A 22,793-nucleotide genomic window follows, 5' to 3' on the forward strand; every position below is an offset into this window, starting at 1 on the left:
GGGAGGTCTTGGTGGGCTTGGCTGTAATTAGGCTGGCGGTGATCAATACTCTGACTGTAGCAGGGGGTGTGTGAGGGGTGGGAGGCTGGAGCACATGGAAGTGCAGGAGCTGTCAGAGGGGGAGGTGGGGGAGTGCTGCTGCACTATAGTCTGGAGGCTCACAAGCCCACCAGGCAGATTGGGCTGGGGAAGGGGGAGAAACATGGATACAACTGGCAAACTGCAGAATTAGGGATTGCATTCCAGAGGGGAGTGAAATTGATCAGGAGGAGAGGAGAGGAGAGGAGAGGGAGGTGCCTGGGTTTGGGGACTGGCTCACTGTTCTCCAGCTGGATTGTGCTGGGAATGTTGTAGGACTTTCTTGGGGCAGGAGGTGAGAGAAGACACCAGGCTGGATGTGACAATGTCAGGGCTGGAGGACAGGCTCTGATCCCTCCTTGTATCTCTCGGATCCTCCTGGATACTTTTTGTTTTTAACTATTTACAAGAAGAAGAAGACGACGACACATCAGACCCCTCCTGCTCAGAAGGTAAGGCACAGGAGCTTCTCGTGACATCTGCTCATTTACAGAATGGTGCAAAGTCTGGAAGGTTGGGGGATGAAATTGGCCCCATACATTTATGATCAATTTTGATATATGGTCCTGAAGATGTGATGTGAAACTACAACTCTCAGCATGTCCAGGAGGGCATGCTGGGAACTGTAGTCTTACAACGGTTTGCTAGAATGAGGGTGTACATCATCTACTGAGTGATCAATATTGTAAAATAGTGTCCGAAAAAAATTACCTAATCAATAATACGAGAACCATAGATCTAATTAATTAATATTCTTTGGGTCATTTTACATTTATGCCCAAAAATGACAAAAATATTCCAGGAGTGATTATTTTTGGGTCATTAAGTGACATCCAAGGAATGATAAAATTCCTATAGGGGTCAAATGAATCAAAATGGCACAACTGTAATTTATTGCTAATTTTCACTCCTCCTGCTTAATCAATATCCTCCATAATAGCCCAAAAGTTGCCAGGTACCACGTTTATTGAAGGATAACTTTATCCCAGACAGCAACATTTACCCCAGACAGCAACATTTACCCCAGACAGCAACATTTATCCCATAAAGCAACATTTACCCCAGACAGCAACATTTATCCCATAAAGCAACATTTACCCCAGACAGCAACATTTATCCCATACAGCAACATTTATCCCATACAGCAACATTTACCCCAGACAGCAACATTTATCCCATAAAGCAACATTTACCCCAGACAGCAACATTTACCCCAGACAGCAACATTTACCCCAGACAGCAACATTTACCCCAGACAGCAACATTTATCCCAGACAGCAACATTTACCCCAGACAGCAACATTTATCCCAGACAGCAACATTTATCCCATACAGCAACATTTATCCCAGACAGCAACATTTATCCCAGACAGTAACATTTATCCCATACAGCAACATTTACCCCAGACAGCAACATTTATCCCAGACAGTAACATTTACCCCAGACAGCAACATTTACCCCAGACAGCAACATTTATCCCAGACAGTAACATTTACCCCAGACAGCAACATTTATCCCAGACAGCAACATTTACCCCAGACAGCAACATTTATCCCAGACAGTAACATTTACCCCAGACAGCAACATTTATCCCAGACAGCAACATTTACCCCAGACAGCAACATTTATCCCATAAAGCAATACTTATCCAATACAGCAACATTTATCCCGTACAGTAACATTTATCCCAGACAGCAACATTTATCCCAGACAGCAACATTTATCCCATAAAGCAACATTTACCCCAGACAGCAACATTTATCCCATAAAGCAACATTTACCCCAGACAGCAACATTTACCCCAGACAGCAACATTTATCCAAGACAGCAACATTTACCCCAGACAGCAACATTTATCCCATAAAGCAACATTTACCCCAGACAGCAACATTTATCCCAGACAGCAACATTTATCCCATACAGCAACATTTACCCCAGACAGCAACATTTATCCCAGACAGCAACATTTATCCCATAAAGCAATACTTATCCAATACAGCAACATTTATCCCGTACAGTAACATTTATCCCAGACAGCAACATTTATCCCAGACAGCAACATTTATCCCATAAAGCAACATTTACCCCAGACAGCAACATTTATCCCATAAAGCAACATTTACCCCAGACAGCAACATTTACCCCAGACAGCAACATTTATCCAAGACAGCAACATTTACCCCAGACAGCAACATTTATCCCATAAAGCAACATTTACCCCAGACAGCAACATTTATCCCAGACAGCAACATTTATCCCATACAGCAACATTTACCCCAGACAGCAACATTTATCCCAGACAGTAACATTTATCCCATACAGCAACATTTATCCCATACAGCAACATTTACCCCAGACAGCAACATTTATCCCAGACAGCAACATTTATCCCAGACAGCAACATTTACCCCAGACAGCAACATTTATCCCAGACAGCAACATTTATCCCAGACAGCAACATTTATCCCAGACAGCAACATTTATCCCAGACAGCAACATTTATCCCAGACAGCAACATTTACCCCAGACAGCAACATTTACCCCAGACAGCAACATTTATCCCAGACAGCAACATTTATCCCAGACAGCAACATTTATCCCAGACAGCAACATTTACCCCAGACAGCAACATTTATCCCAGACAGCAACATTTACCCCAGACAGCAACATTTATCCCAGACAGCAACATTTATCCCAGACAGCAACATTTATCCCATACAGCAACATTTACCCCAGACAGCAACATTTATCCCAGACAGTAACATTTATCCCATACAGCAACATTTATCCCAGACAGCAACATTTATCCCAGACAGCAACATTTACCCCAGACAGCAACATTTATCCCAGACAGTAACATTTATCCCATACAGCAACATTTATCCCAGACAGCAACATTTATCCCAGACAGCAACATTTATCCCAGACAGCAACATTTATCCCAGACAGCAACATTTACCCCAGACAGCAACATTTATCCCAGACAGCAACATTTACCCCAGACAGCAACATTTATCCCAGACAGCAACATTTATCCCATACAGCAACATTTACCCCAGACAGCAACATTTATCCCAGACAGTAACATTTATCCCATACAGCAACATTTATCCCATACAGCAACATTTACCCCAGACAGCAACATTTATCCCAGACAGCAACATTTATCCCAGACAGCAACATTTACCCCAGACAGCAACATTTATCCCAGACAGCAACATTTATCCCAGACAGTAACATTTATCCCAGACAGCAACATTTACCCCAGACAGCAACATTTATCCCAGACAGCAACATTTATCCCAGACAGCAACATTTACCCCAGACAGCAACATTTATCCCAGACAGCAACATTTACCCCAGACAGCAACATTTATCCCAGACAGCAACATTTATCCCAGACAGCAACATTTACCCCAGACAGCAACATTTATCCCAGACAGCAACATTTATCCCATACAGCAACATTTACCCCAGACAGCAACATTTTCCACAGACAGCAACATTTATCCCATAAAGCAACATTTACCCCAGACAGCAACATTTACCCCAGACAGCAACATTTATCCCATAAAGCAACATTTATCCCATACAGCAACATTTACCCCAGACAGCAATATTTACCCCAGACAGCAACATTTATCCCAGACAGCAACATTTACCCCAGACAGCAACATTTATCCTAAACAGCAACATTTACCCCAGACAGCAACATTTATCCCAGACAGCAACATTTACCCCAGACAGCAACATTTATCCCAGACAGAAACATTTATCCCAGACAGCAACATTTACCCCAGACAGCAACATTTATCCCAGACAGCTACATTTATCCCAGACAGCAACATTTACCCCAGACAGCAACATTTATCCCAGACAGCAACATTTACCCCAGACAGCAACATTTACCCCAGACAGCAACATTTATCCCAGACAGCAACATTTATCCCAGACAGCAACATTTACCCCAGACAGCAACATTTATCCCAGACAGCAACACTTATCCCATACAGCAACATTTACCCCAGACAGCAACATTTTCCACAGACAGCAACATTTATCCCATAAAGCAACATTTACCCCAGACAGCAACATTTACCCCAGACAGCAACATTTATCCCATAAAGCAACATTTATCCCATACAGCAACATTTACCCCAGACAGCAATATTTACCCCAGACAGCAACATTTATCCCAGACAGCAACATTTACCCCAGACAGCAACATTTATCCTAAACAGCAACATTTACCCCAGACAGCAACATTTATCCCAGACAGCAACATTTACCCCAGACAGCAACATTTACCCCAACAGCAACATTTACCCCAGACAGCAACATTTACCCCAGACAGCAACATTTATCCCATAAAGCAACATTTACCCCAGACAGCAACATTTACCCCAGACAGCAACATTTATCCCAGACAGCAACATTTATCCCAGACAGCAACATTTACCCCAGACAGCAACATTTATCCCAGACAACAACATTTATCCCAGACAGCAACATTTATCCCAGACAGCAACATTTACCCCAGACAGCAACATTTATCCCAGACAGCAACATTTATCCCAGACAGCAACATTTATCCCATACAGCAACATTTACCCCAGACAGCAACATTTACCCCAGACAGCAACATTTACCCCAGACAGGAACATTTACCCCAGACAGCAACATTTACCCCAGACAGCAATATTTACCCCAGACAGGAACATTTACCCCAGACAGCAACATTTACCCCAGACAGGAACATTTATCCCAGACAGCAACATTTATCCCATACAGCAACATTTACCCCAGACAGCAACATTTATCCCAGACAGTAACATTTATCCCATACAGCAACATTTATCCCATACAGCAACATTTACCCCAGACAGCAACATTTATCCCAGACAGCAACATTTATCCCAGACAGCAACATTTACCCCAGACAGCAACATTTATCCCAGACAGCAACATTTATCCCAGACAGCAACATTTATCCCAGACAGTAACATTTATCCCAGACAGCAACATTTACCCCAGACAGCAACATTTATCCCAGACAGCAACATTTATCCCAGACAGCAACATTTACCCCAGACAGCAACATTTATCCCAGACAGCAACATTTACCCCAGACAGCAACATTTATCCCAGACAGCAACATTTACCCCAGACAGCAACATTTATCCCAGACAGCAACATTTATCCCAGACAGCAACATTTACCCCAGACAGCAACATTTATCCCAGACAGCAACATTTACCCCAGACAGCAACATTTACCCCAGACAGCAACATTTTCCCCAGACAGCAACATTTATCCCATAAAGCAACATTTACCCCAGACAGCAACATTTACCCCAGACAGCAACATTTATCCCATAAAGCAACATTTATCCCATACAGCAACATTTACCCCAGACAGCAACATTTACCCCAGACAGCAATATTTACCCCAGACAGCAACATTTATCCCAGACAGCAACATTTACCCCAGACAGCAACATTTATCCTAAACAGCAACATTTACCCCAGACAGCAACATTTATCCCAGACAGCAACATTTACCCCAGACAGCAACATTTACCCCAACAGCAACATTTACCCCAGACAGCAACATTTACCCCAGACAGCAACATTTATCCCATAAAGCAACATTTACCCCAGACAGCAACATTTACCCCAGACAGCAACATTTATCCCAGACAGCAACATTTATCCCAGACAGCAACATTTATCCCAGACAGCAACATTTACCCCAGACAGCAACATTTATCCCAGACAGCAACATTTACCCCAGACAGCAACATTTATCCCAGACAGCAACATTTATCCCAGACAGCAACATTTACCCCAGACAGCAACATTTATCCCAGACACCAACATTTATCCCAGACAGCAACATTTATCCCAGACAGCAACATTTACCCCAGACAGCAACATTTATCCCAGACAGCAACATTTATCCCAGACAGCAACATTTATCCCATACAGCAACATTTACCCCAGACAGCAACATTTACCCCAGACAGCAACATTTACCCCAGACAGGAACATTTACCCCAGACAGCAACATTTACCCCAGACAGCAATATTTACCCCAGACAGGAACATTTACCCCAGACAGCAACATTTACCCCAGACAGGAACATTTATCCCAGACAGCAACATTTATCCCAGACAGCAACATTTACCCCAGACCGCAACATTTATCCCAGACAGCAACATTTATCCCATACAGCAACATTTACCCCAGACAGCAACATTTATCCCATACAGCAACATTTACCCCAGACAGCAACATTTACCCCAGACAGGAACATTTACCCCAGACAGCAACATTTACCCCAGACAGGAACATTTATCCCAGACAGCAACATTTACCCCAGACAGCAACATTTATCCCAGACAGCAACATTTATCCCAGACAGCAACATTTATCCCAGACAGCAACATTTACCCCAGACAGCAACATTTATCCCATACAGCAACATTTATCCCAGACAGCAACATTTACCCCAGACAGCAACATTTACCCCAGACAGCAACATTTACCCCAGACAGCAACATTTATCCCAGACAGCAACATTTATCCTATACAGCAACATTTACCCCAGACAGCAGCATTTACCCCAGACAGCAACATTTACCCCAAACAGCAACATTTATCCCAGACAGCAACATTTATCCTATACAGCAACATTTATCCCAGACAGCAACATTTATCCCAGACAGCAACATTTACCCCATACAGCAACATTTATCCCAGACAGCAACATTTACCCAGACAGCAACATTTATCCCAGACAGCAACATTTACCCCAGACAGCAACATTTACCCCAGACAGCAACATTTATCCCAGACAGCAACATTTACCCCAGACAGCAACATTTATCCCAGACAGCAACATTTACCCCAGACAGCAACATTTATCCCAGACAGCAACATTTATCCCAGACAGCAACATTTACCCCAGACAGCAACATTTATCCCAGACAGCAACATTTACCCCAGACAGCAACATTTACCCCAGACAGCAACATTTTCCCCAGACAGCAACATTTATCCCATAAAGCAACATTTACCCCAGACAGCAACATTTACCCCAGACAGCAACATTTATCCCATAAAGCAACATTTATCCCATACAGCAACATTTACCCAAGACAGCAACATTTACCCCAGACAGCAATATTTACCCCAGACAGCAACATTTATCCCAGACAGCAACATTTACCCCAGACAGCAACATTTATCCTAAACAGCAACATTTACCCCAGACAGCAACATTTATCCCAGACAGCAACATTTATCCCAGACAGCAACATTTACCCCAGACAGCAACATTTACCCCAACAGCAACATTTACCCCAGACAGCAACATTTACCCCAGACAGCAACATTTATCCCATAAAGCAACATTTACCCCAGACAGCAACATTTACCCCAGACAGCAACATTTATCCCAGACAGCAACATTTATCCCAGACAGCAACATTTATCCCAGACAGCAACATTTACCCCAGACAGCAACATTTATCCCAGACAGCAACATTTACCCCAGACAGCAACATTTATCCCAGACAGCAACATTTATCCCAGACAGCAACATTTACCCCAGACAGCAACATTTATCCCAGACACCAACATTTATCCCAGACAGCAACATTTATCCCAGACAGCAACATTTACCCCAGACAGCAACATTTATCCCAGACAGCAACATTTATCCCAGACAGCAACATTTATCCCATACAGCAACATTTACCCCAGACAGCAACATTTACCCCAGACAGCAACATTTACCCCAGACAGGAACATTTACCCCAGACAGCAACATTTACCCCAGACAGCAATATTTACCCCAGACAGGAACATTTACCCCAGACAGCAACATTTACCCCAGACAGGAACATTTATCCCAGACAGCAACATTTATCCCAGACAGCAACATTTACCCCAGACCGCAACATTTATCCCAGACAGCAACATTTATCCCATACAGCAACATTTACCCCAGACAGCAACATTTATCCCATACAGCAACATTTACCCCAGACAGCAACATTTACCCCAGACAGGAACATTTACCCCAGACAGCAACATTTACCCCAGACAGGAACATTTATCCCAGACAGCAACATTTACCCCAGACAGCAACATTTATCCCAGACAGCAACATTTATCCCAGACAGCAACATTTATCCCAGACAGCAACATTTACCCCAGACAGCAACATTTATCCCATACAGCAACATTTATCCCAGACAGCAACATTTACCCCAGACAGCAACATTTACCCCAGACAGCAACATTTACCCCAGACAGCAACATTTATCCCAGACAGCAACATTTATCCTATACAGCAACATTTACCCCAGACAGCAGCATTTACCCCAGACAGCAACATTTACCCCAAACAGCAACATTTATCCCAGACAGCAACATTTATCCTATACAGCAACATTTATCCCAGACAGCAACATTTATCCCAGACAGCAACATTTACCCCATACAGCAACATTTATCCCAGACAGCAACATTTACCCAGACAGCAACATTTATCCCAGACAGCAACATTTACCCCAGACAGCAACATTTATCCCAGACAGCAACATTTATCCTATACAGCAACATTTACCCCAGACAGCAACATTTATCCCAGACAGCAACATTTACCCCAGACAGCAACATTTATGCTATACAGCAACATTTACCCCAGACAGCAACATTTACCCCAGACAGCAACATTTACCCCAGACAGCAACATTTATCCCAGACAGCAACATTTACCCAATACAGCAACATTTATCCTATACAGCACCATTTATCCCAGACAGCAACATTTATCCCAGACAGCAACATTTACCCCAGACAGCAACATTTATCCCAGACAGCAACATTTACCCCAGACAGCAACATTTATCCCAGACAGCAACATTTATCCTATACAGCAACATTTACCCCAGACAGCAACATTTACCCCAGACAGCAATATTTACCCCAGACAGCAACATTTATCCCAGACAGCAACATTTACCCCAGACAGCAACATTTATCCTAAACAGCAACATTTACCCCAGACAGCAACATTTATCCCAGACAGCAACATTTACCCCAGACAGCAACATTTACCCCAACAGCAACATTTACCCCAGACAGCAATATTTACCCCAGACAGCAACATTTTCCCCAGACAGCAACATTTATCCCAGACAGCAACATTTACCCCAGACAGCAACATTTACCCCAGACAGCAACATTTATCCCAGACAGCAACATTTATCCCAGACAGCAACATTTATCCCATAAAGCAACATTTACCCCAGACAGCAACATTTACCCCAGACAGCAACATTTACCCCAGACAGCAACATTTACCCCAGAGAGCAACATTTATCCCATAAAGCAACATTTACCCCAGACAGCAACATTTACCCCAGACAGCAACATTTATCCCATAAAGCAACATTTACCCCAGACAGCAACATTTACCCCAGACAGCAACATTTATCCCAGACAGCAACATTTACCCCAGACAGCAACATTTATCCCATAAAGCAACATTTACCCCAGACAGCAACATTTACCCCAGACAGCAACATTTACCCCAGACAGCAACCTTTACCCTAGACAGCAACATTTATCCCATAAAGCAACATTTACCCCAGACAGCAACATTTATCCCAGACAGCAACATTTACCCCAGACAGCAACATTTACCCCAGACAGCAACATTTACCCCAGACAGCAACATTTATCCCAGACAGCAACATTTACCCCAGACAGCAACATTTACCCCAGACAGCAACATTTATCCCATAAAGCAACATTTACCCCAGACAGCAACATTTACCCCAGACAGCAACATTTATCCCATACAGCAACATTTACCCCAGACAGCAACATTTACCCCAGACAGCAACATTTACCCCAGACAGCAACATTTATCCCAGACAGCAACATTTATCCCAGACAGCAACATTTATCCCATACAGCAACATTTACCCCAGACAGCAACATTTACCCCAGACAGCAACATTTATCCCATACAGCAACATTTATCCCATACAGCAACACTTATCCCATACAGCAACATTTATCCCATACAGCAACATTTATCCCAGACAGCAACATTTATCCCATACAGCAACATTTACCCCAGACAGCAACATTTATCCTATACAGCAACATTTACCCCAGACAGCAACATTTACCCCAGACAGCAACATTTATTCCAGACAGCAACATTTATCCCAGACAGCAACATTTACCCCAGACAGCAACATTTACCCCAGACAGCAACATTTATTCCAGACAGCAACATTTACCCCAGACAGCAACATTTATTCCAGACAGCAACATTTACCTCAGACAGCAACATTTACCCCAGACAGCAACATTTACCCCAGACAGCAACATTTACCCCAGACAGCAACATTTATCCCAGACAGCAACATTTATCCCAGACAGCAACATTTATCCCAGACAGCAACATTTACCCCAGACAGCAACATTTACCCCATAAAGCAACATTTATCCCAGACAACAACATTTATCCCAGACAGCAACATTTATCCCAGACAGCAACATTTATCCCAGACAGCAACATTTATCCCAGACAGCGACATTTATCCCATAAAGCAATACTTAACCAATACAGCAACATTTACCCCAGACAGCAACATTTACCCCAGACAGCAACATTTATCCTATACAGCAACATTTACCCCAGACAGCAACATTTACCCCAGACAGCAACATTTACCCCAGACAGCAACATTTACCCCAGACAGCAACATTTATCCCAGACAGCAACATTTACCCCAGACAGCAACATTTACCCCAGACAGCAACATTTATCCCAGACAGCAACATTTATCCCAGACAGCAACATTTACCCAATACAGCAACATTTACCCCAGACAGCAACATTTACCCCAGACAGCAACATTTACCCCAGACAGCAACATTTACAACAGACAGCAACATTTATCCTAAACAGCAACATTTACCCCAGACAGCAACATTTATCCCAGACAGCAACATTTACCCCAGACAGCAACATTTACCCCAGACAGCAACATTTACCCCAGACAGCAACATTTATCCTATACAGCAACATTTATCCCAGACAGCAACATTTACCCCAGACAGCAACATTTACCCCAGACAGCAACATTTATCCCAGACAGCAACATTTATCCCAGACAGCAACATTTATCCCAGACAGCAACATTTATCCCAGACAGCAACATTTACCCCAGACAGCAACATTTACCCCATAAAGCAACATTTATCCCAGACAACAACATTTATCCCAGACAGCAACATTTATCCCAGACAGCGACATTTATCCCATAAAGCAATACTTAACCAATACAGCAACATTTACCCCAGACAGCAACATTTACCCCAGACAGCAACATTTATCCTATACAGCAACATTTACCCCAGACAGCAACATTTACCCCAGACAGCAACATTTACCCCAGACAGCAACATTTACCCCAGACAGCAACATTTTTCCCAGACAGCAACATTTACCCCAGACAGCAACATTTACCCCAGACAGCAACATTTATCCCAGACAGCAACATTTATCCCAGACAGCAACATTTACCCAATACAGCAACATTTACCCCAGACAGCAACATTTACCCCAGACAGCAACATTTACCCCAGACAGCAACATTTACAACAGACAGCAACATTTATCCTAAACAGCAACATTTACCCCAGACAGCAACATTTATCCCAGACAGCAACATTTACCCCAGACAGCAACATTTACCCCAGACAGCAACATTTACCCCAGACAGCAACATTTATCCTATACAGCAACATTTATCCCAGACAGCAACATTTACCCCAGACAGCAACATTTACCCCAGACAGCAACATTTATCCCAGACAGCAACATTTACCCCAGACAGCAACATTTATCCCAGACAGCAACATTTACCCCAGACAGTAACATTTACCCCAGACAGCAACATTTATCCCAGACAGCAACATTTACCCCAGACAGCAACATTTACCCCAGACAGCAACATTTACCCCAGACAGCAACATTTATCCCAGACAGCAACATTTATCCCATACAGCAACATTTATCCCAGACAGCAACATTTATCCCAGACAGCGACATTTATCCCAGACAGCAACATTTATCCCAGACAGCAACATTTATCCCAGACAGCAACATTTATCCCAGACAGCGACATTTATCCCATACAGCAACATTTACCCCAGACAGCAACATTTATCCCAGACAGCAACATTTATCCCAGACAGCAACATTTATCCCAGACAGCAACATTTATCCCAGACAGCAACATTTATCCCAGACAGCAACATTTATCCCAGACAGCAACATTTATCCCAGACAGCGACATTTATCCCATACAGCAACATTTACCCCAGACAGCAACATTTACCCCAGACAGCAATATTTACTCCAGACAGCAACATTTACCCCAGACAGCAACATTTACCCCAGACAGCAACATTTATCCCAGACAGCAACATTTATCCCAGACAGCAACATTTATCCTATACAGCAACATTTACCCCAGACAGCAACATTTACCCCAGACAGCAACATTTACCCCAGACAGCAACATTTATCTAATACAGCAATATTTATCTCATAGAGAAACATTTATGCCATACAACATTTACCCCAGACAGCAACATTTATCCCAGACAGTAACATTTACCCCAGACAGCAACATTTACCCCAGACAGCAACATTTTCCTTCTTCCCAACATCTCATACTTCAATTTTTTTCTGGCTGTGATTTCTTGGTGACATGTCAGCTGATATTGACCCTTCCAGTTGTCCAATGCCACCATACCAAACTTGTAAGGTTCTGACTCTTCTCTTGGAAAATGATGGAAGGAAAAAAAAATGATTGAGCATGTTGAATTTTGATGCCCAATCCTTTAGTACTTAGGGGAGATGTACCACTGTTAGACACCTGTTGATGGTGTATGGCTACCTTTAGGCCTTTATAAAAGGTAACAGAATCTTTAAAAGAAAATAAAGGGGTGTCCCAGGATAGATGACTGTTGTATGATCTCCAGGGGAGATCAAGAGAGTGAGGGTCCCAAAGCAGTAGTGAGCATGTGCAACCACTACTGCCAGAGCTGCACATGCTCACTACTACTTCAACCACTACTCGGTACTAGAGCTGCACATGCTCACTACTGCTTCATTTACACAGTAGACTTTGGGATCGGTGGAGGTAGCAGTAGCCAAATCAGTTATTATATAATTTGTAGATTGGTGATAAATGTCATTTATGGGGAAATTTCTGTCCATCGTTTAAGATTAAATCGAATATCCAACAAAAGAAACCTTTCATTTTGTTAGTTATGGTTTGCACCTTTGGCCTTTCAACGAAGGCTGGACTTTAACTTATGTACCTTGGACAGTCTTGAAGTTCGGAAACTGTTGATACCCAACACTACATCTCCACTGCGGACCTCCTGTATCAGTATCTACAGTGATATTTACCGCGGCTGATATCAATGCGATTATTCCTTTTGACCGTTCCCAAAAAGAATAGACAATCATTCGGATATGTGAACAGGGCCTGAGACAGTAAGCCAGGAGGTTTCCAAACTGTTGCTAAGTTCACGTGTAGACCATTCACGTCTACTGGAATTTTGCTAATATTGGAAAATTTACCATCAAGGCTGGTTTGGAATTAGGAGGAAAATCAATTTTAGTTCGGAAGCTGCTCCTTCTCGAAAGTATGTGGTCCATTTGGTCAATGTTGACCAAAAGGTGATGTTATTATGGTCCAGCTGGATGGCCCTCAAGGCAACAGCGTAAAGAAATGATTGACCTCTGAAGTTAATAAAAGCCAGGGTCAGGGCCAGACATATCATTAGTGCAACTTGGGGCCTAAGAGGTAAGGGGGCCCGTTTCCACCTCTAATGCTGGAGGAATTGTGAATTTTGATGAGTTGTTGGACTGAAAAGGGCCCATATACTGTTTTTGCTCAGTGGCCCTTTTTGGTCTGTGTTCACCAGTGGCCAGGGTGGTATAACGTAGGCATCATTCTGTACTATGTCTATAAGCATGGCTGATACGATTGAAAAATATTATCAGCACAAAATGACTGTTCAAACCAAGCACATTCACTTGGTACACCTTGGCGTGGCTGGGCAGTTCAGGGCATCTTCTGATCTTCTTGTTTAGCATCTATCTCATCCTCTGTTCTGTAAAGTAGGTGGCAAGGTGCACTTAAGTGCTCGGCCACACCGAGTGTTCACTGAGCCTCTGAGCTTGGTTTGACTGGTCATTTTGTGCTGACATTTAGTGTTATAGTGTTAAAATCCATTCTTAAACCACCAGGATACTTTCTTATAAGATTCATTATTGAATTTGCACCTTTTTTTTTTTTTAGTATTTTGCCTCTTTTATACTTTGCACAATATTCACATTTCAGTTTGTGTCTTTTTTAAGTCTATTTTTTGTGCTCGCCTTTTGTTTTCTATGGGTAAGGTTTCCAGATATTTTTGCGACTTTTTGAAAAGTTGCAAAATGTATTGCAAATTTATTACACCCCCCACTTATCATCGTTAAGATTTTTACTACCGTTTGTAGTATATATTGGTCGCACAGAGAACAGTGATGATATTTTCAGTCTGAGACCTGTAGGTAAGCTTACGCCGACGAGTTACCTGCCCTGGGGGTAGGGGAGGCGGGGGGGGGGGGGAGGGGAAGTGGTGTGTCTGATATCAGCTTGTGGCTCCTGGAGAGTTATTTATTTCCTCAAGCCTCGGGTATGAAAACTTTAGAGATCTTCTGATGTCTGCCTTACAGTCTTAGCATTCCTAGTAAAATGGTGACTATCAGGTCAGGACCGTCTCCTGTGTATTTTTTTAAAAAATTGGGATTTGCCTCCTTTTTTTTAGGAGCGACGCTCTGGATCCCTCAAGAAATGCAGCTTAATAATAGGTATGACTTTTTCAGGGGTTGTCTACAGCTTCCTTGATCATGAGGAGTCGTAACGCGACTTTTAGCTTGGACGCAAAGTTTCCAGAGGAGAAAAAAAAGTATCGGGTATAACTAGGTCTTCGGAACGATTCCGAGCGCCACTTTGAGTTTTATCGGTATAAACTTCATGCTGATACAATGGAAGAGCAGTGAGTCATTGGCTCCATGCCCCACCACTCTCCATCCGGTAGGACACAGGCCGGTGTAGGCCTACAAGATAAGAGGTCAGTGCCACCTGTGCAGGCACAAAGGTGACTTTATTGGTTCTGTAGGGGGCACTCACTGGTATTAATATGTTTTAAAAGTGCTATTATTGATAGATGGTGAAAGACGTGGCCCTCTCCATGCCCCACCAGTCTACATCCAGTAGGACACAGGTTGTTGTAGGCCTACAAGATGTCAGAGCTGCCTGTGCATTCACAAAGGTGACTTTATTACTTCTCTAGGGGGCACTCGCAGGTATTAATAGTTTTAAAGAGTGCCACTATTCATAGATGGTGAAAAATGTGCCTTGCCCCGGGAATTGGGAACTGAACACCTGGCCGGTATTGACTGGACTGGTAGGCTCCATGGTAATGTCAAGCAAGAAAGTAGGATTGGGGGCCCATACATGTGGATAGTTATATTTATAAATACAGTATATATATATATATATATATATATATATATATTTATTTCTACACACACTGTATATACAGTGCCTTGCGAAAGTATTCGGCCCCCTTGAATTTTTCAACCTTTTCCCACATTTCAGGCTTCAAACATAAAGATAACAAAATTAAATTTTATGGTGAAAAATCAACAACAAGTGGACACAATTGTGAAGTTGAACGATATTTATTGCTTATTTTAAATTTTTGTACAAAAAAAACCCCTGAAAATTGTGGCGTGCAATATTATTCATCCCCTTTACTTTCCGTGCAGCAAACTCACTCCAGAAGTTCATTGAGGATCTTTGAATAATCCAATGTTGTCCTAAATGACTGTTGATGATAAATATAATGCCCCTGTGTGTAATCAAGCCTCCGTATAAATGCACCTGCTCTGTGATAGTCTCAGTGTTCTGTTTAAAGCACAGATAGCATCATGAAGGCCAAGGAACACAACAGGCAGGTCCGTGATACTGTTGTGGAGAAGTTTAAAGCCAGATTTAGTTACAAAAAGATTTCCAAAACTTTAAACATCCCAAGAAGCACTGTGCAAGCGATCATATTGAAATGGAAGGAGTATCACACCACTGCAAATCTGCCAAGACCCGGCCGTCCATCCAAACTTTCATCTCAAACAAGGAGAAGACTGATCAGAGATGCAGCCAAGAGGCCCATGATCCCTCTGGATGATCTGCAGAGATCTACAGCTGAGGTGGGAGAGTCTGTCCACAGGACAACAATCAGTCGTACACTGCACAAATCTGGCCTTTATGGAAGAGTGGCAAGAAGAAAGCCATTTCTCAAAGATATCCATAAAAAGTGTAGTTTAAAGTTTTCCACAAGCCACCTGGAGACACCAAACATGTGGAAGAAGGGGCTCTGGTCAGATGAAACCAAAATCAAACCTTTTGGGCACAATGCCAAAAGATATCTTTGGCGTAAAAGCAACACAGCTCATCACCCTGAACACACCATCCCCACTGTCAAACATGGTGGTAGCAGTATCATGGTTTGGGCCTGCTTTCATCAGGGACAAGGAAGATGGTTAAAATTGATGGGAAGATGGATGAAGCCAAATACAGGACCATTCCTGAAGAAAACCTGTTGGAGTCTGCAAAAGACCTGAGACTGGGACGGAGATTTGTCTTCCAACAAGATAATGAACCCAAACATAAAGCAAAATCTACAATGGAATGGTTCACAAATAAACGTATCCAAGTATTAGAATGGCCAGGTCACAGTCCAGACCTGAACCCAATCGAGAATCTGTGGAAAGAGCTGAAAACTGCTGTTCACAAACGCCTCCATCCAACCTCACTCAGCTCCAGCTGTTTACAAAGGAAGAATGGGCGAGAATTTCAGTCTCTCGATGCGCAAAACTGATAGACACATACTCCAAGCGACTGCAGCTGTAATCGCAGCAAAAGGGGGCGCTACAAAGTATTAACTTAAAGGGGATGAATAATATTGCACGCGCCAATTTTCAGTTATTTATTTTTTAGAAAAATTTAAAATAAGCAATAAATTTCATTCAACTTCACAATTGTGTCCCACTTGTTGTTAATTCTTCACCAGAACATTAACATTTTTATCTTTATGTTTGAAGCTTGAAATGTGGAAAAGGTTGAAAAATTCAAGGGGGCCGAATACTTTCGCGAGGCACTGTATATGGAATTGGCCCTAACTGCACAAAAGGCCCTCATCCCTATCAAGTCACTACAGGGAATTGGGAATTTAGGGCGTGTGGCTTTCACTTTAGATAAAGGTATCAAGTGTTCCTAAATGAACCGTAATAAACAGAGATGGAGGGTGTAAACCGATGCCCCCTTAATCTGGTGATTCCCCAGCTATCCCGGGCCGCAGCAGATGACATGGAGTGATGTGTGTTTTCACACTAAGTAGGTTGAGCTCGCTGAGAAAATGTCAAATACCAGAGAAGATGACTCCGGGCCTCCGTCACCAGTGCAGAATTAGGCCCAGAAGTAGGCCTTCTTAAAGGGCATTTGCGCCTAACGTATATTTTTGTACTAACACAATCAATTTTCCTTTTCACTGTAGGATTTGAGGCCGTTTTTATAGAAAGCTACCCATAATGCATCATTTTCTCCTTCAAGATGATAGCTTTCTTAAAGGGGGCTTTGGATCAGTGATAAACAATTCACGTAGTTGCACATTCTATCAGATTGAGGTGTGTCGCCCTGGGCAAGCCAGGGGACACAGGTCACACACCACCACACCCCACATCCCAGGTAGGCACATCTAAGCTAACCAAAAATCCTTGTTGCCTTCCTCCAGAGACTGATGATTCACACCAGGGGGTGGGCCAGGCGGTTGGCTCCGCCCACCGAGGAGGACACAGCTCTGGAGGCGGGAGAAACCAGGCAGTTGAAGTCTAGCCGAGGGCTAGAGAGGAGTAAACAAGCAGAGTTGAGCCCAGGCAGGGCAAGAGTGAAGGAGAGTCTAGTCAGGGAGGAGTGGAGGAGTAGCCCAGACAAGGCTAAGTAAACAGCTAAGTGAAAGCGAAGGAAGAAAAGTAGTAAAGGAGGAAAGCAAGTGAGGTGACAGTAAAGAAAGAAAGCCTGAAGGGTCCAGCTGTGTGTAGGACCAGGTCAGCAAGGTCAGCGACGGCGGTGACTGTCTGGAGGGGGACCGTTTGGAAGTTCCTGGAAGGACCCCGTTGGCTGTGTGCCCGGCGGTCTGGAGCAGTGTTCCGAAGGACAGTCAGCACCAGGGCAGGGGCCTCTCGGACCCCGGCAAGGCTAGGAGTCGCCAAATTTGCCAAATCCGTCAGTGAAGGGGACGTAGATCCCCCAACAACCAAGTCCCGATTGAAGGCAACAGCCCAGCCAGTATAGAAGAGACACCGCCACCGCCAAGGCACCAGTTTCTTAGGGCCAGCGCCTGCGGGCAAAGAGTAGAGCTCCCCCGGTCCAGCTTGAAGCCGGGGAGCGGGTTACCGGTGGGGACCCATCGCAACCATCAAGTACACCAAGGTGCAAGGAAGAGGGACATCACCGTCACCTACCGGGAGAGCAAGTGCAGCCATCCGTGGGACCGTCTATCCAGCCGTTTGGTTTACCGTACAATCTGTGTCCACGTCTCAGGCTGAGTGAGTACCACGGTGCCGCAAGGCACAGCGCTGCCCCCGCGTCCCTGCGCCCACCAGGCCCAGCACCTCCCAAACCATCACCGGGCCCCTGGATCACCAACCCCTACCCACGGAGGGGCAACACAACACCTGGCTGCTCCGCATCACCATCCCCGGGACCCCCGTATTGAGCAGCGGTGGTGAAATCACCACAACCGTGGGTGGCGTCACGGACAATAACCAATTCCCACACCCAACAAATCCCTTTCACTCACGGGCGAGGAGTGCCGCTCGAGAAACCCCCGGGATCCGGCCCACAGCTTGAGCCACAAATGAGCAGCGGCCGCCGGACCCGAGCAGATGGGGGTGAGCGTAGTGTGCTGACACCCTCCTCCCCGCCCGCGACAGAGGCGTCTGTGTGGTTTTTTTTGTAGTTGACAGAGCTGTCATTACTACATGGTGAGGCCTTTGTTTACATCTTCTGGCAGCCATCTTGACTGGAATGATGTTATTTGAGGTAACTATGGTGGAGTTAGTGTTAGCATCCAATCAGGTGCCTGCTTTCATTTTTCAGCAGGCCTTAGAAAAATGAGAGTTGAAATGTGATTGGTTCCATAGATTAGGCAGCCATTTTATTTTCTGACATCCTGAATAGAAACCCCCCAAAAAACTAGTCCTCATTTATAAAAAGGCAAAAAAAAAGTCTTTGTTGTCCATAGCAACCAGAGCGTAAATTGAAAGCTGTGCGGTAAATGGTTGCTATGGGCAACAAAGAGCCTCCATCTTGTCTGACAGATTCGTAGGCCGACAGATGTTTACTAACAGAGCGTCATGGTGACAACACATGGAGTAATGGACTTGGAAACGCTCCACTAAATTCCTCATGCCAGGAACTCCTGGAATAGCTGGAAGGTCGAGGGAAAGCCCGCGGCAATATTACCAGGGAAAAGCCACCAAACATGTCTGTTACAATTTATTTTGTTATAAAAAATCTGCAAACAGAAAATGACTATTGTTTAATTTTATTAAAAGTTTATTGTTTATGCCAATTTATGAGATCCTCTATATTAAGCCCATGCCCCCAAAATATTGCCACTTTTACAATGGCAACGAGGCTTTATCCTAGACTTACACTTACTGATTTTTACAAAAGACTTTTCAGGAGTCTCATTATTATAACAGACAGTTTTACAATTCTAATTATCCTGTATATACAGTAGGTGACGTCACAGCTTACCTCTTCCTCCACCTGTATGTGTCGCCCTGGGCAAGCCAGGGGACACAGGTCACAACACCACCACACCCCACACTCCAGGTAGGCACATCTGCTAACCAGAAATCCTTGTTGCCTTCCTCCAGAGGTTGATGATGCACACCAGGGGGTGGGCCAGGCGGTTGGCTCCGCCTACCAAGGAGCTCACAACACTGGAGGCAGGAAGTAACCAGGCAGATAGAGAGAGTCTAGTCAGGGAGGAGGAAGTGGAAGGAGTGGAGGAGTAGCCCAGGCAGGGCTAAAGTAAACAGCAAGTGGAAAGTGAAGGAAGAGAAGTGTAAAGGAGAGAAGCCAGTAAAGTGACAGAAGGAAAGAAAGCCTGAGAGCCCAGCTTTGTGTAGGGCCAGAACAGCAAGGTCAGCGACGGCGGTGACTGTTTGGAGGGGGACAGTTTGGAAGTTCCTGGAAGGACCCCGTTGGCTGTGTGCCCGGTGGTCTGGAGCAGTGTTCCGAAGGACAGTCAGCACCAGGGCAGGGGCCTCTCGGACCCCGGCAAGGCTAGGAGTCGCCAAATTTGCCAAATCCGTCAGTGACGGGGACGCAGATCCCCCAACAACCAAGTCCCGATAGACGGCAACAGCCCGACCATTACCGGGGAGACACCGCCACCGCCAGGGCACAAGTTTCCCCAGGGCCAGCGCCTGCGGGCAAAGTGTAGAGCTCCTCCGGCCCAGATTGCAGTCGGGGAGCGGGTAACCGGAGGGAATCCATCGCTACCATCAGACAACAGAGGTGCAAGGAAGAGAAACGTCACCGTTACCTACCGGGAGTGCAGGTGCAGCCGTCTGTGGGACCGTCCTACCAGCCGTTGGTTTACCGTACAGACTGTGTCCGTGTGTCAGGCTGAGTGAGTACCATAGTGCCGCAAGGCACAGCGCTGCCCCCGCGTCCCTGCGCCCTCCAGGTCCTACACTTCACATCTCATCACCGGGCCCCGGGATCACCAACCCCTACCCACGGAGGGGCAACACAACACCTGGCTGCTCCGCATCACCATCCCCGGGACCCCCACACTGAGCAGCGGTGGTGCAATCACCACAACCGTGGGTGGCGTCACGAACTATAATAATCCCTTCACCCAACAAACATTTCCCCTTTCACTCACGGGCGAGGAGTGTCGCTCGAGACACCCCGGGATCCGGCCCGCGGCTCGAGCCACCAGGAGCAACTGCCGGACCCGAGCAGAAGGGGTGAGCGCGGTGTGCTGACACCCTCCTCCCCGCCCGCGACATGTACAATGACTGATAACTTTTTATTCAGCAGATAACATAAAAGCCACCATTCATAATAGGTGCTGTCACAGCTCACCTCCTCCTCCTCCTGTGGAATGACTGATAACACCTCTGCATACTGTAGATACAGAACCTACACCTCTATATACAGTAGATGATACAGTATCCACCTTTCACAATAGGTGATGTCACAGCTCACCTCCTCCTCATGTACAATGATTGATAACATCTCTATAAACAGTAGACAACACAGGATCCACCATCGACAAAAGGTGATGTTAGGGCTCGCCTCCTCCCCCTCCTGTACAATTACTAATTACACCTCTATGTAGAGTAGATAACACACAATCCACCATTCAAAACTTTTGAAATCATAGCTCACCTTCTCTTCTACAATGACTTATAATTAGTGATGAGCGAGCATGCTTGTTACTACTCGGTACTCGCACGAGTATCACTGTACTCGGTCTACTCGGCGGGGACCGAGTAATCTCGCGATACTCGTGCTGTACTCGTGGTCTTCATCCCTGCATGTTGGCGCTCTTTTGAGAGCCAGCCCTCATGCAGGGATTGGCTGGCAGACCACTGCAATGCCACAGCCCTGTTAGTTGTGGAATTGCAGTGATTGGCCGGCCTGCACAGCGTGACCGAGCCTTTATACCGGCGGGCGCGCTGTGCTCTGCTCACAGCCATCCAGACAGTCAGTGCAGGGAGAGTGTTGCTGCTTCAGGGAAAGCTTTGCGGCCCTTTATAGCTATTTCCGTAGCAGGGCTGCAAACAGTGTGACCAGAAGTCCTTCTCAGGACTATTCTAGTTGTATACAGGCAGGCAGGGTATAGCCAGGTCGGAGTACAGTAGCAGAGTCCTTCTCAGGACTATTGTTGCTATATACAGGCAGGGTATAGCCAGGTCGGAATACAGGCTAGTGAGTGACCAAAAGAGTCCTTGTCAGGACTATTGTAGCAGTATACAGGCAGGCAGGCAGGGTATATAGCCATTCCTAGTGGTGACCGTATACCAGCCTTCATCATATCTGGGGCTGGTGTACACAGTCTAAAACAGTCCAGATAGTGTCAGACTTCTCAGTAATTGTCGCTCCTAAAACCTGTTAGGTTCTTAGTGCGTCCGTGCTTGCATTTAAAAACCGCACGTGTGTGCCTGTCGGTGGCAGCGTACAGGTGCACTTGTGTGCGTTTTTCACAAACTATTATATAACGCACAAGTCTAGTGAATAATACACGTCAGTCAGCAGTGGCTGATAGTGTCAGACTTCTCAGTAATTGTCGCTCCTAAAAACCTGTTAGGTTCTTATTGCGTCCGTGCTTGCATTTAAAAACCGCACGTGTGTGGCAGTCGGTGGCAGCATCAGGCTCCATATTGTCCCTGGATAGAGACGTGCATGATGGCCTGTAAACATGAAGTGCCCATTGTAAGTTAGTGGGTCTATTGTAGTATAGCCCTTAT

The 22,793-nt window shown here is 44.9% G+C and overlaps 1 protein-coding gene across 1 annotated transcript in view; it reads left to right on the forward strand.

The window, feature by feature from the left end:
* Nucleotides 1–242: 242 nt before the first annotated feature.
* The window catches only part of ADAMTSL4 (ADAMTS like 4), a 189,411-nt gene continuing 166,860 nt past the window's right edge, over nt 243–22,793 (forward strand). The window contains exon 1 of the mRNA XM_075330945.1: nt 243–530. The gene's annotated coding sequence lies outside the window, so the exon portion shown is untranslated. The remainder of the gene's footprint in view (nt 531–22,793) is intronic.

Source organism: Anomaloglossus baeobatrachus, chromosome 12, assembly GCF_048569485.1.
Source record: "Anomaloglossus baeobatrachus isolate aAnoBae1 chromosome 12, aAnoBae1.hap1, whole genome shotgun sequence".
In the NCBI taxonomy this organism is placed as follows: domain Eukaryota; kingdom Metazoa; phylum Chordata; class Amphibia; order Anura; family Aromobatidae; genus Anomaloglossus; species Anomaloglossus baeobatrachus.